The 16,025-nt window shown below is 38.7% G+C and overlaps 1 protein-coding gene across 32 annotated transcripts in view; it reads right to left on the reverse strand.

Moving 5' to 3' along the window:
- LOC143656990 (uncharacterized) overlaps window positions 1-16,025 on the reverse strand; it is a 402,509-nt gene that overhangs the window by 133,920 nt on the left and 252,564 nt on the right. For 4 of the 32 annotated variants that reach the window (XR_013162686.1, XR_013162687.1, XR_013162704.1 and 1 more), the window contains 3 exons: window positions 15,150-15,279; window positions 9,799-9,932; window positions 8,657-9,178 (listed from right to left, as the gene is read on the reverse strand). The exons of the other annotated variants lie outside the window; for them this stretch is intronic. The gene's annotated coding sequence lies outside the window, so the exon portion shown is untranslated. Of the gene's footprint in view, window positions 1-8,656; window positions 9,179-9,798; window positions 9,933-15,149; window positions 15,280-16,025 lie in introns of those variants that run through there. 32 annotated transcript variants of the gene reach the window in all.

A 16,025-nucleotide genomic window follows, 5' to 3' on the forward strand; every position in this document is an offset into this window, starting at 1 on the left:
GCTCTGGTTCCCCATCTGTGACATGGAGATAAAAATGGAAACTGTCTCATAAGTTGGTTTAGAGAATTGAGTAGGATATTGCAAGTAAAGCTTTTAGCACAGCATCTGGCACATGGTGAGTGCTGAATACTGTAAGCAATGACTGTTGTTGGAGAAGCACAGCTTGGTACCATGGATCCTGGTTCACTGGGACCAAGATAAAAACTGCAGTAGAGGATTTCTGTGCTGTAATGAGAGAAATGCACTATACCTCATTAAGTGCATACAGGACATGACCCTCAGTGGAACTGAGCTAGGTACATTATAATGAGTTTAACTAAATTTGGGAAATGCTAGCCTCCTTAACTATAGAAATTCTATTATTCTCATTGGATGCATATAATAAAACTTAAAAACAGAGAAACTGAACAAACCCTAATGCACTTATTAAAATTCAGGAAAACAAACCAAATCTAAAATACTATACCTCTGAGGAATCTAGTTAACATCAGAAGTTATTTTTCCTCACTTCTCAAAATATTCACTTTCCCTCACAAGCAAAGTAATATCATGCTTGCTGCTACTAAATCAAACAGAAGCTTCAAGTACAAACTTCAACAGGTCAAGCTCCCTCTCCTTCCCAAATCTACCATTAAGAAAAGATAAATTTCACTAATCACAATGCAATTAATAACTCACTTTTACCTAGACCGAAGACAAAGTGTTGAAAGGTAAACATGTGGTTTTTAATGTGATTTATGGGGAAAACAATTATTTTAGTGGATTCTAGCATTTGCTCTCGTTTCCTTCCTAATATTTTATGAATATGTACAGTTCTAATCTGGGAGACTTATTTAATTGACTAAAAATATATTTCTCAGATATAATTTTCCTATGTGGCTTCTTTTTTACAAAAATTATTATATTTATGGCACAGAATATCCCATTTCTAACACTGTAAAATATACAATCCAGTGGCTTTAATTACATTCACAATGTTGTGTGACCATCACCACCATTCATTATCAAAGCTTTCTCATTACCCCAAACAGAAACTCTGTACCCTTTAACCAATAACTCCCCATTACCCCTCTTCCAGGCCTCTGGTAACCTCTAATCAATTTTCTTTCTTTATGAATTTACATCTTTGTAGCCTCTTGATTTTAAAATGAAAGTATCTTCTAGGCCCCCCATATCTTCTGGAGTTCCCAACTTACATCCAGATATCACAACTCTGATGTTTTTAGAGATTTGAACTGGGGTGTATGATATCATGGTCCAGCTTAGTTAAATGATAGGAATATTTGGATTAAAGGAGAAAGAAGGGATCAAAATTGTGGGTATTGCATAAGAGATTCCTAGCCATAGAAGAAAATCCTATAGTATATGAAATTCAGAAGACACAAATTCCAGTGGTTAACTGGTTAACGAGAAACTGTGGTGTTAAAAAATTACGTATTAAAAGAAATTAAAGCACTAATGAGCTATTATTTCTTTAGGCACTTATGAGTGACAGTTTAGAAGTATTTACTGTAGGACTGGGATGGAGGCTACCTAAACTGTCTCCTTGCTGAATGTTTTATGGATTTCCTTCCAGAGTATGCAACTTTAGTTTTATAAAGTAAGTCAATGGGAAAATAAGGTTTATTTCACAAAATGTACTTTTCAGGCAGCTCCAGTGCAAAATATCCATTTCATAAAAGTAAAGGGTAGCCGTCCTCTATCTGATTCAAATTTCAAGAGGGATGTGGGTCAAATTCCATGAGTTACAATATGGTCAGAGGGTTTACAACTCCTAGAAAACAATCTAAAGTCCAAATGATGACAAATTCTTCAACTCGTTTCTCATAAATGCAGAGGCTGGAATGCTGTCAGCCAGCATGGCAACTCATAGATGGGGTACAGAAGCAAGAACCCTGGTAGGTACTTCCAGCAAACATTTCATCAGAGATGTCCAACATACTCAGCAAACTATTTCTTTGCTCACTGATCTGTATCCTATTTGCCATGTAGACCCAGTAAAACAAACATTTTCAGTGACATGACTGCAAATGTTTCTGTTACATAGACCCATTTCAAACAAACTCAAGTTTGGATTTACTCTTGACAGGCAGAGGTCTGCTCCAGAAGCCTGTGTAGATTTCTCTTACGGTCCACATCTCAGAGGGTGGATGTCTCTTCCGGAAATCACTTACACATGAGATTTCTGCCATAGCAAAACATAGTATGGGAGCCTTCTGAGGAGCAATGTCCTACCTAAAATATTCATGTCCCAGAGTCCCAAAGGCTGATAAAACAGTGCATCAACTAATGACATTTCTCTGAGTATACAATAAAAAACATGGGTCCCAGGGATATGATAAGAATGTCTCATTCTTTTGTAAATACTATTCATCTTCAGTACTTCACTGTTATTAAGATATATCTTTTAATAAAAATATATGAAACCAAGAAAAAAATATCCCAGCTCATTTTATGGACTGATCTTATCCTACTACTTATAAATTATGGATAGTTACATCCTGTGGCATTTTAGTTCTGTTCACTTTATAATTTAGTCTGACATTTGGATAGCCCTGGCCCTTCTGCACTAAAGTACTTTAGAATCACTTAATTATAACCATTCTTTCTTGGGGAAAAATATGTACCTGTAACGACTTGCCACTATTAAGTGGACAATTTAAGAAAATGAAAGTAAGTTTTTGATACAAAGAAAGAAGAGTCACCTTATCTAAAAAGAATCATCTAAAGTTAAAGAACTACTTTGAGTGACAAATCATAAAAACCTACTGAGACAGGTTTGAGATTTTAAAATGGGGAGGGGGAACTAACTGAGAGACTACAGTTAGAGACACAGTGTCTCCTTAAACAAGGAACAGCAAGTCCTTCCAGGCTTAATGGCCTAAAATTTAGTCTCACCATCTCTCACTTTCTCTCTCTCTTTCCCTTGGATGATGGGATTTCTCACTTCTGCATCCCACTCTGCATCTGCTTTATTCATCTTTCTCCTCGCCAATCAGTGCTTTCAGTTTCCCAACTTACAGCTCAGTAATTGCTGTACCAGCGCCCAACTCCAGAAAGTCAACCAGTTCCAAATTCCAGGGGAGAGAACCTAATTGTTGAGCTTGGTTCAGATACTTACCCTTGCCACAATCATCATTGGTCAATTTATCATTAAAAAAACAAAAATTTTAAATCCAGTTCATCACTGATTTTTCAAAGTTACCTCTAAGGAGAATATCTATGTTTGAGGATGAAGCATGAATCATGACTGATGAATGAATGGTAGAATCTTGAAATTGGAAAGGACATTTGAAGTCATCCAATGACTCTCTCAACAAAGTAGAAATCCCCTAACAGCTTTCATGCTTTGCAGGTATTCTAATTTAAATACTGCCAGTGACTGAAGTACCCACTTTTTAGCAGAGGTCCATTTTTCTATGGGCAGTTTTCATCTGCAGGCAGATTTCAATTATATTGAAATGAAGAATCTTCCCTCTAACACCCATCTACATGCTTGGGTCTGCTCTCTGGAGTTCACAGAAGAGTTCAATTCTAACTTCCTTGTGACAAATATTTGAAGATAGTTGTCCCACCATATCTTTTCTTCTCCAAGCTCATAATTTTGCATTCTCCCAAACCTCCCTTTGGATGACATCATCCTGATGGCTCTTTTCCAGATGCAGTCTGGTTTATCAAGGCCTATTAACAAATACATACTATCATTTAAAATTTGTGAGACTATCAAGAAGATTGTGACTGAGACTCTTACCCAGATGCAATGTCTCTACTAATATGGCTGAAAATTGTGTTGGCTTTTTTTTTAACAGTGCACTACAGTGGTAGAATTGAAGAGTCTAGATTTCCTGGGGATGTATGCTGTCTCCTCCATTTACTAGCTACGTGACTTTGGGCAAATATAACCTCTCTGTACCTCAGTTTCCTTACCAGTAAAAGGAGAATATTAACAGCACCTACTCCAAACAGATGCTCTGAGAATTATCAAGTTAACATATGCAATGAACTTAAAATATCACCTGACCCAAGCTTAGTAAATGTTAGGCATTAATTTAGGACAAACCGAACACCATTCTCTTTATGTGACATTCTAAAATGATTAAATTTCATCTTGAATGTCTTAATCTATTAGCTCAGTCTACAGATACTATTTTGTGTCCTGATTACCTCACTCAACAAATTAGTTATCCTTTCCAGGCTTGCCTCCACTCAAATTTGATAATTATGGCCTACATATCAAGATAATGAAAATGTTGAATAAGACAGAACCAAGGAGAGAATCTTGTGGGACATACTAATGGAGTCCATTCACTGAGTGTCTTTAAGTTGCAAAATGCTTTCCCATCATCTTATTTGAGTTAGGTACCATTAGCCCTGTTTTCCAGATGAGAAAATATCAAGACCCAGTAGAGGGAATCTGTTCATTTGAAAGCACAAAAGTAGTCATCAATTAAGCTAAGACCAAAAACTGGTCTCCTGGTCACCTCAATGCTTTTCAGGTGCAGTTAATCAACAGCTAACAGTTCTCAACTCTGTTATCTCCCACATTTTAAAAATCATTTCCACTGGGAACAAATAAAACATGCTAAATGAGAATATCAGCTTGGGAATGAGACAAAGCTATGTTTGAATCTCAGTTCCACCACTGAGTCACTGAGATAACTTTGAATACGTTGCTTAATTTCCCTAAGCCTCAGAGGTTTGCTGTGAGGATTAAATAAAGTAATGTGTATGGATTACCCATCACAGTAACTGCATCCATTACATGGAAGCTGTGATTATTCTCATTGTTAATAATATTATTCATAAGAGATGGCCAAGTAGACTATCAGAAGCTAAAAGTATTATTTCCTGGCATTAATCTGATTAAATGACTTTGCTTAAGAAAAAAAAAAAGTAAAATTTGAATGACAACTCTTAGAGTCAAGACCTAGATCTTAAGACTACAATATTGCACTTTCCAAAGTTATATCACAGAATTCCTCTAAAAATAAAAAGAAGTATCCACTTTTAAAGAGAGAAGCCTACTTGCAATTTGTAAATTGTCACCTCCCCCAGTACAATTCTATAATAGAGGTTTCAAATATAATGATGTCTAGTCACCATGAGTATTGTTATCACTGCTAAAAGCTGAACTGTGACATTGCAGTATATATCAAAGAACAGTGTTAAAAAAAAAAAAAGAAAGAATAGTATAATGACCAGATCAGTTTGTAGTTGTGGTTTTGGATACATGGCTGTTCCATGACCAAAGCTGGACTCTAATTTTAGCCATCCTACACATGTGTGGGTCACTGGCTATCAATCAGAGCAGCTAGTTAAAAAAAAGTTTGGATCCACAGTATCCACTCCCACTACTGGAAATAAAGCTTAAAGCCAGGTTCTAACAACTGTGGGTCTCTGGCACCAAATGAACATCAAACAACTGCAGATGATGACCTGCTGCTCCTGCTTGTCTGGTTCTCAAGCAACAGGGAAAACTCATTAACAGACAGCTCACCTGAACACACTGTGAGAACCAAGGAACTTGTTTTCATATCCCCCATATTGGTTGTACAGATAAGATAAGAGAATAAAGAGTAGGCCTATAATAACAACGTAAGGACAACCAGGAGAAGCTGAAATAATAACTATTTTTATTTGCCTATATGCTCTTATTTCAGCCTTTTATCTGAAAAGTATCAGTCAACAGAAATAAAATTGTAATAACATGGATATAAATTTAATGTGAGGTTCAAACGCAACTTTATTAATTATTTTGCAGAGATAAACAGTAGCAATGCATATCTGAAAAGAAAAATGTATTATAAATCAAGCCAATGACTCATAAACTAATCCTGTCTTAAATATATTTATTCAGTGTGGCAGAGAGAATGAGGCAATGTCAACAATGTGGTACAGAGGACTTCCCTTGCAGGAGTAGGAAAGAAGTCCTTGAGAACATCAATATTCTACTTTTACATCCAGCCTGAGCAGTAGGAGTATCCTTGGGAAAAGGGAACTCCAGTTTTGGCATGGGCCAAGGACAGAGCAATAGTGAGAAGAAAGGGACTGTAGTAGGTTGAAATACATCTCCCCTCCAAAGATATTTTCAAGTCCTAATCTGCAATGCCTGTGAATGACTGAGACTTGTTTGGGAATAGGATCCCTTGCAAATGTGAGGATCTTAACAGAAAATCATCCTGGATTTAGGATAAGCCTAAGGACCCCAATGACTGGTGTCCTTATAAGAAGAGGACACAGAGACACACACAGGGTGAAGAAGGCCATGTGAAGGCAGAGGCAGAAATTGGTGTTATGCTGCCACAAAAACCAAGGCATGCCAGTGATTGCCAGGAACCACCAGAAGCCGGCAGAAAGGGATGGAATGGATCTTCTCTTAGAGCCTCCAGAAGAATCACCATGAGGACACCTAGATTTCAGTCCTCTAACCTCCAGAACTGTGAGACAATAAATTTCTATTGATTTAAGTCAACTAGTCTGTGGCACTTCGCTCAGGCAAACCTAGGGAACTAATACAGGGACATTTTATGATTTGAGCATCATTTTCAGACAGCTGTTCTCTGCAGAGTTGCAAACCAGCTGGCTGCTGAAGGGATGGAGACCTGGGAAACCACAGGCACACAGAGGAATATTTAAGGCAAGCAGCCAAAGGTCAGTTCCAGGGAAAGCAAATTAGACCTCATGGCACAAGCAAGGTAAAATCTTAAATGTAGCAAATGAAAAGCCAAGATGAGAAAAGTCTGATTTAGTCCCTGGCTATCCAGAATGATTTGCTTGGATTGGGATGGCTTGTATCAGAGGCTCTTCCAAAGACCAGAGCTCCAGGTCTGTGAGTGGGGCATTGCAAGGCTTGAAATGGCAATTCTCTACCCTAGCTTCACCTCTGTTTCTTTCCTGGGAAATGACTTGCTATTTTGTATGCATTTTCCTTTCAAGCTTTTTTTTCTCTCCCACTAGTTTATTTAAAATGACTTTTTTTTTTTATGAGTGAATTCTCTACCTATGACACCTATAAACTAACACCTTAAGCCAATGTTGACATATTTGCTTCATTTTGTGTGTCAAGTCTGAACAGTCAGCAGCAGTTTTCAGGAAAAGGTATATAGGCTCGATGGAGAAACAGGCTGCAAATCCAAACCCTGTCAGCCATGACTCAGCCGCCGGGAGTGGGACAGCGCCCCCTGTTGCTCTTTTCTTCCATCCCTGTTTGAGCTGCTACAGTGGGTCGCAACTCCGGTGGTGGAATGAGTCAGAAACTCTGGGGGTGGAGTACAGGTATCTGTACTTTTTAAAGCTCCCCAGGGGCTTCTGACTTACAGTCAGAGTTGAGAGTCACTGAAGCTACCACCCTCTTGGAAATTAGTTTGCCCAGTCCCAGCTACAGTTCTATTTGAGTTGGGAAACAGGTTGACTGAAAGAGGGTACTACTGTGTTTAACTGGCCACAAAAGGGAGCTGCGTTGAGGCAATAATATATCCACTTCCCTGGGTATTCAACTCCATTCTCTATACAGTTGGCTACTTTGTAATTGCAAAGCCATGAATTTCTTATTGCTAACTGGGAGTAAGAAAAGAGCATTTATTCAGAAATCCTTGACTTGTGGTAAACCAGATGTAAATCTCAAAAAGAATTAATCTCCTGTGTGTAGTGAAAAATTTTATACAAACCCACAAAACGGCCAAGAAAAGTAAATAATGAGTGTCTAATTTCCCTCTGTATGATTTGGTTAATTATACAACTCTCAGATTATAACAGTGCTTGGATAAATATAATGATATCTTATTTGCACAAATCCCCTTAGTTTAGTTAACCAATTACTTTTTTATTTCTTCAGGTATCATTAAAACCATCCTAATTTGAGAATAAGCAGATGTGTATCATAACAGAGTTCCAAATTTAACCCCAGATACCTAATAAATGTATAAAAGGGAAAAAATTATCTATTCCTATTCAGCTATTTAATTACAAGGTTTGAGGAAGAAATAATACATGCTAATGATGAAATTAAAGGCTTTATGATCTAATTTGATTACATTCTGTGAACATTGGTTATAACTTAGCTTGCAGGTAAATTTATCAAGATGAGTTTCTCATTCACTTGGGGCTAAAAGCAATTTTCAAGCAAGAGGCCAGTGTCATGGTGGATTGTTACTGTTGGGTAACTTTTATCAAATAGCGCTTCGTGCTCTGGCTCTATTAGATGGTAACAAGCATATACCAAGCTTAGGTGATACCTATAAATAGTGCCATTAACTGCTTGTATATAAGACAAAGGTGTCTAATGGACCAATATCATACAATTTCCCACAACAGCAGGGCTTATTTTACAATGGGTTATTATGCTAATAGATTGCAAAATAGTATACAAGAACGTGGCTTTAATGTATTTACCCCTGTAGACAAGGAGGGGGAAAATGCTTTGCAAGCAATTATCATGAATTATTACACTATCTAAAAAACAATTACTGTAGACTCATGTGTTTCCGTTTTCCAAGTTTATTACTGTTAGCATGCACACAGTGAAAATAATTGAGCAAGCCACTCAAATCTGCACCTACGAGCATGTCACCCTGATAAGGTGATGCAAGTGTATGGGCATCCATCTCCCCCCACTGCTGCCCCTGCCCCCATCATCTCTCCACTCCAGAGTGGACTTTTCTTCTTGTGTGCATTAAGTACTTTTAAGAAATGAATTGAACAATGGCTGTAATTTAGAATGCAATTAGGTAAGCCACTTTTCCTTTTTTACCTCCAATTACCCACTGCAACCTGCACACAGCTACCACCACCTCCTCCTCTCAGCTGCTGTTCTCAAATATCAAATCAGGACAATGTAACTCAGCCAGGGAATCTGAGATTAAGAGAGGTTCCTGGAGGAAACTGGCTAAACCACAGCTGTTCTCCCCTCCTGCCCTGATGACAACATCTGGTAGGCTGGCTCCCAAGGGCTTTCTACATCTCCTAGGGATCGTGTCCCCACACAGGGATCGCTCAGGTCCCAGTCCCTGGTCTGGTGGGTGTGGGCGCACTGTAAATAAGATCTCTTGAAGATGTTACTTCAGTGGAGGTGTAGCCCACCTGAGTCAGGTTGGGCTTTCATCTGGGTTACTAGAGTCCTTTATAAACAGAGGGAGAGAGAAGCCACCCGGAACAGCCAGAAGCAGGAAGTCAGTGGATTCTGAAAGAGAAAGAAGATGCCACCATGTACACTGCCATGTGACAGCAAAGCCAAGGAACACCAACAGCTGCCAGCCAGCTAAAAGATACTGACTCTGGAGGAAGCAAGCTTTCTAGCCTCCAAAACTGGGAGCCAATAAACTCCTGTTGTTGAACCAACCATTGTATGGTGTTTTAGCAACTAGGAAAGTAAAACAGCATCTTCACTGAAAACTCTCCACAAACTTGGAATTCACAATGGCATGTCTCAAAAACATGTGCTCAAGGAAAGAGAATTGGTGGTATGAAAGTGGACCAAATGGAATAGGGCCTTTCCAAAAGGCAAGTCTGACCATGCCCACCTTTTCCACCCCCTTTCAAATCCTCCTACAGCATAAGAGAGAGAGGGGGACAAAGTAAAGCTAATCTATAAAAGCAAAAAAAACTATGAGAGGCCCACATTGCCGAGGCCTCTAGGCTTTCTCACCCCTTGTCCTCTAACATTTGTTCTCAATAAATGCTCTGCCTGTTTATTACAAAACAAAACAAAACCCTCTCATATTTCTCCTCATTATCAGGGTAGTCTGAAAACCCTGCAGGGTCTGGTTTCTTCCTGCCTCCAGGAGCCAGCAACCCCCCTACCTGGGTGGTTGGGCACCTCTCCACGGTCCCATGGTGCTCTGGCAAGGACACGGCAAAATGGTAACCTTGCTCTAATCAAAAGATGGATGGCCTGGTCATCTGAATCACACTGGTCATCTGAATCACCATGCTCCCTTGAACAGATGAGATAGCACAGTGGTTATCTCTGGACTTGGCTGTGGGAATAGTAAAATCTGATCCTATCACCTACCAATTGTATGATTTTAGCCAAATTACTTAACCCTTCTGGACCTCAGTTCCTCACCTGTAAAATAAGGACTGCATGCTTGACTTTATTTGCAGTTTCTCTCCATTGTATTAGGATAATCCATATTATTTCCTTTTATCCACATATTTTCTTTTCATAACCACTGACCTTTTACAGAAAATAAAACCCAAAAGGAGGATAATAACCAAATGCTAAATCTGTCACCAAGATCACACTGGGCCAAGCAAGGCCCACACACAGTTCTCCTCAGGTGGAACTGCCATCAGTAAGGAAACATTAGAGTAGGAGGCCAGGCATTCCAGAGCCACACACAAAGACAGCAGCTTCAAAAAGAAGGATTTGGGGGAAGAAGAGTTATCAGTGACAGGCCGAGACTTTTTTTTTACCAAACATACTTTTAATTGATGAACCCATTATATTCTTTCTAAAGGCATTTTTAAAACTTAATAAATGACTGCTTACTATGAAGCACAATACAACCCCTCACAAGTTAATCTGTTCTCGTGAATCACTTGTAATTACTGGGCATTTTGGAGCCCAGGGGAAGTATAACTATATTATTGTATCCTTGCAATTTTATGAAGGCGAGACAAGGAAACAAATCATGGTAACTGGATTAATCTCTTCACCAGGACTCGTAATAATCAGCAGAAAACTTAAAAATACCATAAACCAAAAACCATTAGTATTAAATCATCAGGTCTTTTCCTAACTACTTTGTTTGTGTACTCCCAAAGGGGACTGTAAGGAGGAAAAAGTGGGAAGGGGGAGAAAAGGAAGGGAGGAAGGGGCTGAGGGACGGAGATAGAATGAGAATGAACAGAGGGAGAGAAAGGGAAGAAGGGGTAAGGTAAGGGAGAAGCAAAGAAAAAATGGGATGAGGGAAGAAGGAAGGAAGGACAATATATTATTTTCCTATTGCTGCTATAACAAATAGCCACAAACTTAGTGGCTTAAAACAATGAATTTATTCCTTTACTGTTCTGGAGACCAGAAGTCTAATACCAAGTTGTTGGCAGGATTTTATTACTTCTGGAAACTTAAGAGGGAAATCTGTTTCCTTGTCATTTCAGACAAGGTAGTACATATTTCCAGCTTCTAGAAGCTGCTTGCATTCCTTGGCTCATGGGCCTTTTCTCCTTCTTTCATCACATCTCCTTCTCTGAAACTGACTTTCCTGCTTCCATCTTATAAAGTCCCTGTTGATTACACTGAGCCCACAAGAATAATCCACATTAATATTCCATATCAAGATGCTTAATTGAATCACATTTACAAAACCCCTTTTGCCACATCAGGTAACATAGTCACAGGTTTGGTGAATTAGGGCATGATACAGCCTACCATAGACTTTAAAATAAAAAACATTTCAGTTGATGAGAAGAGTGTATTAACTGGAACTTCAAAACCATTTTGATATCAAATGAACTTCAAGTCATACTGCAGGAATGGCTTTCTTAAATTGTACTCATATAAGTGCTTAATATCCAGAATATATAAATAATTCCTACAAGTCAACAACAACAAAACCTTTAAAAATAGGCAAGGAACTTGAATAGATATTTCTCCAAAGAAGATATGCAAATGGCCAAGAAATACATTATTCATTATCCATTAGGAATATTCAAACCAAAATCACAATGAGAAATCACCATATATGCACTTAATAGTTATTTTTTAATGGAAAATAATAAGTACTTGTGAGGAAGAAAATAAATAGAAATCTTCACACATTGTTGTTAGGAATTTAAAATGGTGCAGCCTCTGTAGAAAACAGGTTTCTTGGAGGTTTCTCTAAAAGTTAAACATCGAATAGCCATATATCCCAGCAATCCCACTTCTAAGTATATTCTCCAAATAATTGAAAACAAGGCCTCAGACAGATGCTTGTGCACCAATTCATGACTGTATTATTCACAATAGCTAAAAGGTGGAAGCAACTCAGCCCATCACCAGATGAATGGATAAATAAAATGTGGTATTTACACACCACGGAATACTACGCAGCTGTAGAAAGGAATGAAATCCTGATACATGCTGCTATATGGATGAACCTTGAAGACATCCTGTTGACTGAAATCAGTAAGTCTATAAGATATGGTCTAATTTCACTTATGAGATAGCCAGAATATACAAATGCACAGAGACAGTAATAGTGTACATGTTACCAGGGATGGGGGTGAAGAGGCATGGGGAGTTAATGCACAATGGGTGTGGGGTTTCTGTTTGGGGTGATAAGAAAGTCTGGTAATGGATGGTGGTGAGGACAGTGCAATACTGAGAATATGATTAATCCTAATAAATGTTATGCTTGGGAGTGGTTGAGACAGGAAATTTAAGTTGCATATATGTTTCCAAGTTAAAAAAAAATGACTAAAGAGGCAATGACAACTTAAATGTAATACGTGATCTTGGAGTAAATCTAATGATGGAGGAGAAAATGTGCAAAAGGACAATATTGGAACAATTGAAAAAAAATGGAATGAACACTTATGCTTTATATCAATGTTAAATATCTCGAACCTGATAACTATACTTATAGTATAGTTATGTAGAAATAAATGAATATCATTGTTCTTGGTATTCAGTGTTCAAAAGAGCATAATGTATGCAACCTACTCTCAAATGTTTAGAAAATAGGTAGGTAGGTAGTTAGGTACTACAGAGATAGAAAGACAGAAATAATCACAAATGTGGCAAAATGTTAAAAGTTGGTAAATGTGGGTATCTGGTGATATTAGATTTCTCTGTATGGGTTTTGTATTACTTTTGCAGCTGTCAAATAAGTTTAAATTGTTTCAAAATAAAAAAAAATTAAACAAAAAAAGATCATATAGTTCATCCTCCCTCACCCACATGTCCTTCCCACCAAATATTCCTGTCACATGGGCATGGTCACTGAACATGGATATTTCCAGGGACATGGAGCTTACTACTCTGCAAGTTAACCCATTCATAGGCATGACTCTCCAAAAGCTATTTCTAAAGTGTTATATAAATCAGCTTAAGATGGCCCCAAGTGTTGTTTATTTTGTTAGAGTAGCCTAGGGCCATTGGCCCCAAAGCTCACTGACATCAAACTCAAATTCAAACACACTGACTGCTTTAAAACTAGACCAGCAATTTTTAGCCATTTAGATCTGACAAGCTTTGTGTAGGCTATGAAACCATGCCAACATCTGCTACCATAGATAAGATAACACCCTGTAGTTGTAAATCTCCAGGCCACCACTGCCCCTTGGAGCTCCCGGACCAAGAAACTCCTCACCATGCTGACTCTGCAACATTGCCTAGCTCTTCACCCCCATTCCCCTCTCCCCTGGAAGTTCTGCTTGCCCAATTTCCCTGCTGGGTGGCCCCTTGTATCTTAGGCTTTGGAAGGTCTCCTGCTGAGAAAGATCTCCCTTCCCAAGCAAACTCTTAAAGTTTCATCCCAATAGATTGTTTACAGTTAAATCTTTACCTGGATCAGCCTCCAAGTTCCTCACTACACAGAGATAATCCCAAATGAGTCCTGAGGTCCCCACTAAAATAGTCTACACAGAAGTATGAGTTGGGGAAATGCTGAGGCAATGGCATGCGACTGCAACTCAGACAAAGATTATCTTAAGGGGTACGTCTCCACAAGCAGTCCATTGGCAATGAACTGGGCAGGAAATCTGAACCCAGAATCTTTTCCCTTGTATTCTTCTGTCACTGACTCGTTGGCTGGTGTTATTTAAACCACCCTCCCTTTATGTGAACCTGGTCCAATACTAGGCTTAGCAGAAAGCTTTTGCATGATGGTTTAGAGCATGGGGCATGGAACTAGTCTAGCCACTAGCTACTGGATACCGAACTAGTTCCTTAATCTCTCTGGGCCTCAGTTTCCACATCTGTAAAAGGAGAGTAAAATTCACCAACACCACAGGATCATAAAAAGGATTAAAGGATATGGTACGTGCAAAGTGTTTAGGACAGTGTATACATAGTGGTTCTTACTCCAGGTACTTGGGCTCTCACTCTATATCTGACTATCCAATTATTCCTTCTGCCACCCCATATGATATATCAGCTAGATGTATCCTTCCTCAGTAAAATTCTTTTGTTCCACATGCAATCTCTCACGTCCCTCTCTCCCTTCCTCCCTCCCAAACATACACACCAATAATTTCTATGACTTCTTATACCCTTAAGATATTACTAGTTCATTAAGTATTCATATTGGAGTACACAAAGAAAAATAAAAAAGTCTTTGCTTTCTCAGAGTTCCAAATTTAGGCAAGGAGATAGCCCAAGAACAAATAACTGTAAGGAAGACAAGATGTTATGAAGACTCTAAGAGATGTGTGTATAATGTGTATGTATGAGTTTTCAGAGCCCAGAGAGGTAAGTGTCCAGCGGGGAGGGAAAGATGATGTCATAAAAGTCACTAGAGTTAGACTTGACCCTCAGAACAGGGCTTAAAGATACAAAGACAGAGGGAAAGAACATTGTAGGAAATGTAGAGCTTTGTAGGAAAATATATATTATGTTGATGTGTTTGCTGGGGCCCAATCCAGTTCTCTGCTTTTGTAGATCCAGAAACCTGTTATTCAGGAGTCTGAAACTAGAGTAGATGCTCAGGATAGACTCGCATTAACCATACTCAGGAGCCTGATGTATAACACCGGGTAGTCACCTGTCCCTTGGATTGGAGTAATTCCATCAATATAGCCAGCATATGTTCTCTCTGAAGGCAAATTGTAATTTAAAAATTTAATGCTTGAACACAAAAGCAGACAAAGAATTGTAATGTGATTGTTTTCTGGCATGGGGCCAATGTTGTCTGATGCTTTCATCTCTCCTCTGATAAGAACAGTGGCTTCAAAGACAAGGAGGACCATGCCCTCTCTCCCTTTGCTTCATAGCTGACTATCCCACCCCTCTCTGATTGATGCTTTCTTTTTTTTTTTTTAAACCCAAAGTCAATTATTTTAATTACATTATACTCAGTCATGCTGATCTCGGAACCAGCCCATCTCTTTGAAATAGTTTTATCTATCTCTACTCAGACTTATCACACACAGATGGATGGCATTTATTTCTAATGGGAGAGAGAATCACAACAAAAATGGAAAAATGTTCTGCTTCCCATATGTACCCTGTCAAACTCTTCCTCTTCAGCCTCCTAAAAACAGTGCAGGCATCCTCTGGGAGCTTTCCTGACTCCTCAGGTCCCAATCATCAGAGGTAACCCCCTCTTTCTTCTATGCCAGGGGTCAGCAAACATTCTAGAACAGGCCAGATAAAAAAGTATTTTAGGATTTGCAAGCCATAGGGGTCTCTGTTGTCAAAACAGCCAGTTCTGCTAAAACTCGTTTTAAAAATGTGAATTTGTTCCAGTATGATTAATATATTAAGGAGCAACAGGAACGTAATATAGATTTCATATTTGCTTACATGCGATTTCCTCACTGACAAACATTTGGTAGAGGCAGAAAACTGCACCAATATGAATCAAGACATGTTAGGAATACACCAAGAACATATACCTCTGACATCTACCAGTGGCCTCAGCTTACTGTGTCATGCACCACATCCGCACACGTGGCATTGTAACTTTCCTTCTCTGACCTCAGATCACTCTCCTCCTGCCACTTCACAATAACTCAAGGTTGCAACCCTTCCGATGCCCACTTCCACAAACAACTTCATTCATTTCCAAGGCAAACTATCCTATTTACTTCAGTATTTATATGTTTTTGATGATTTAACACGTGTAAAATTGTGCTGCCATCTTTATTAGTGTCCTATTGTTTATCCTTTTTTTTTTTAATGTGTCACTGACCTAGTTTTAGGTTGTGCCCCAAACCCATTTTTCCCATATGCTCTGTAGTTCTTATTTGCAATCTTGCATAGAGTGATGTTTTTTAGGAATGTATATGTCGTATTAGAACAGAACCAACCGTACACAACCCTGCCATGGGCAATATGCAAACAAATGAGTATGGATGTGTTCCAATAAAATTTTATTTAC

This window comes from Tamandua tetradactyla, chromosome 15, assembly GCF_023851605.1.
Source record: "Tamandua tetradactyla isolate mTamTet1 chromosome 15, mTamTet1.pri, whole genome shotgun sequence".
Classification (NCBI taxonomy): domain Eukaryota; kingdom Metazoa; phylum Chordata; class Mammalia; order Pilosa; family Myrmecophagidae; genus Tamandua; species Tamandua tetradactyla.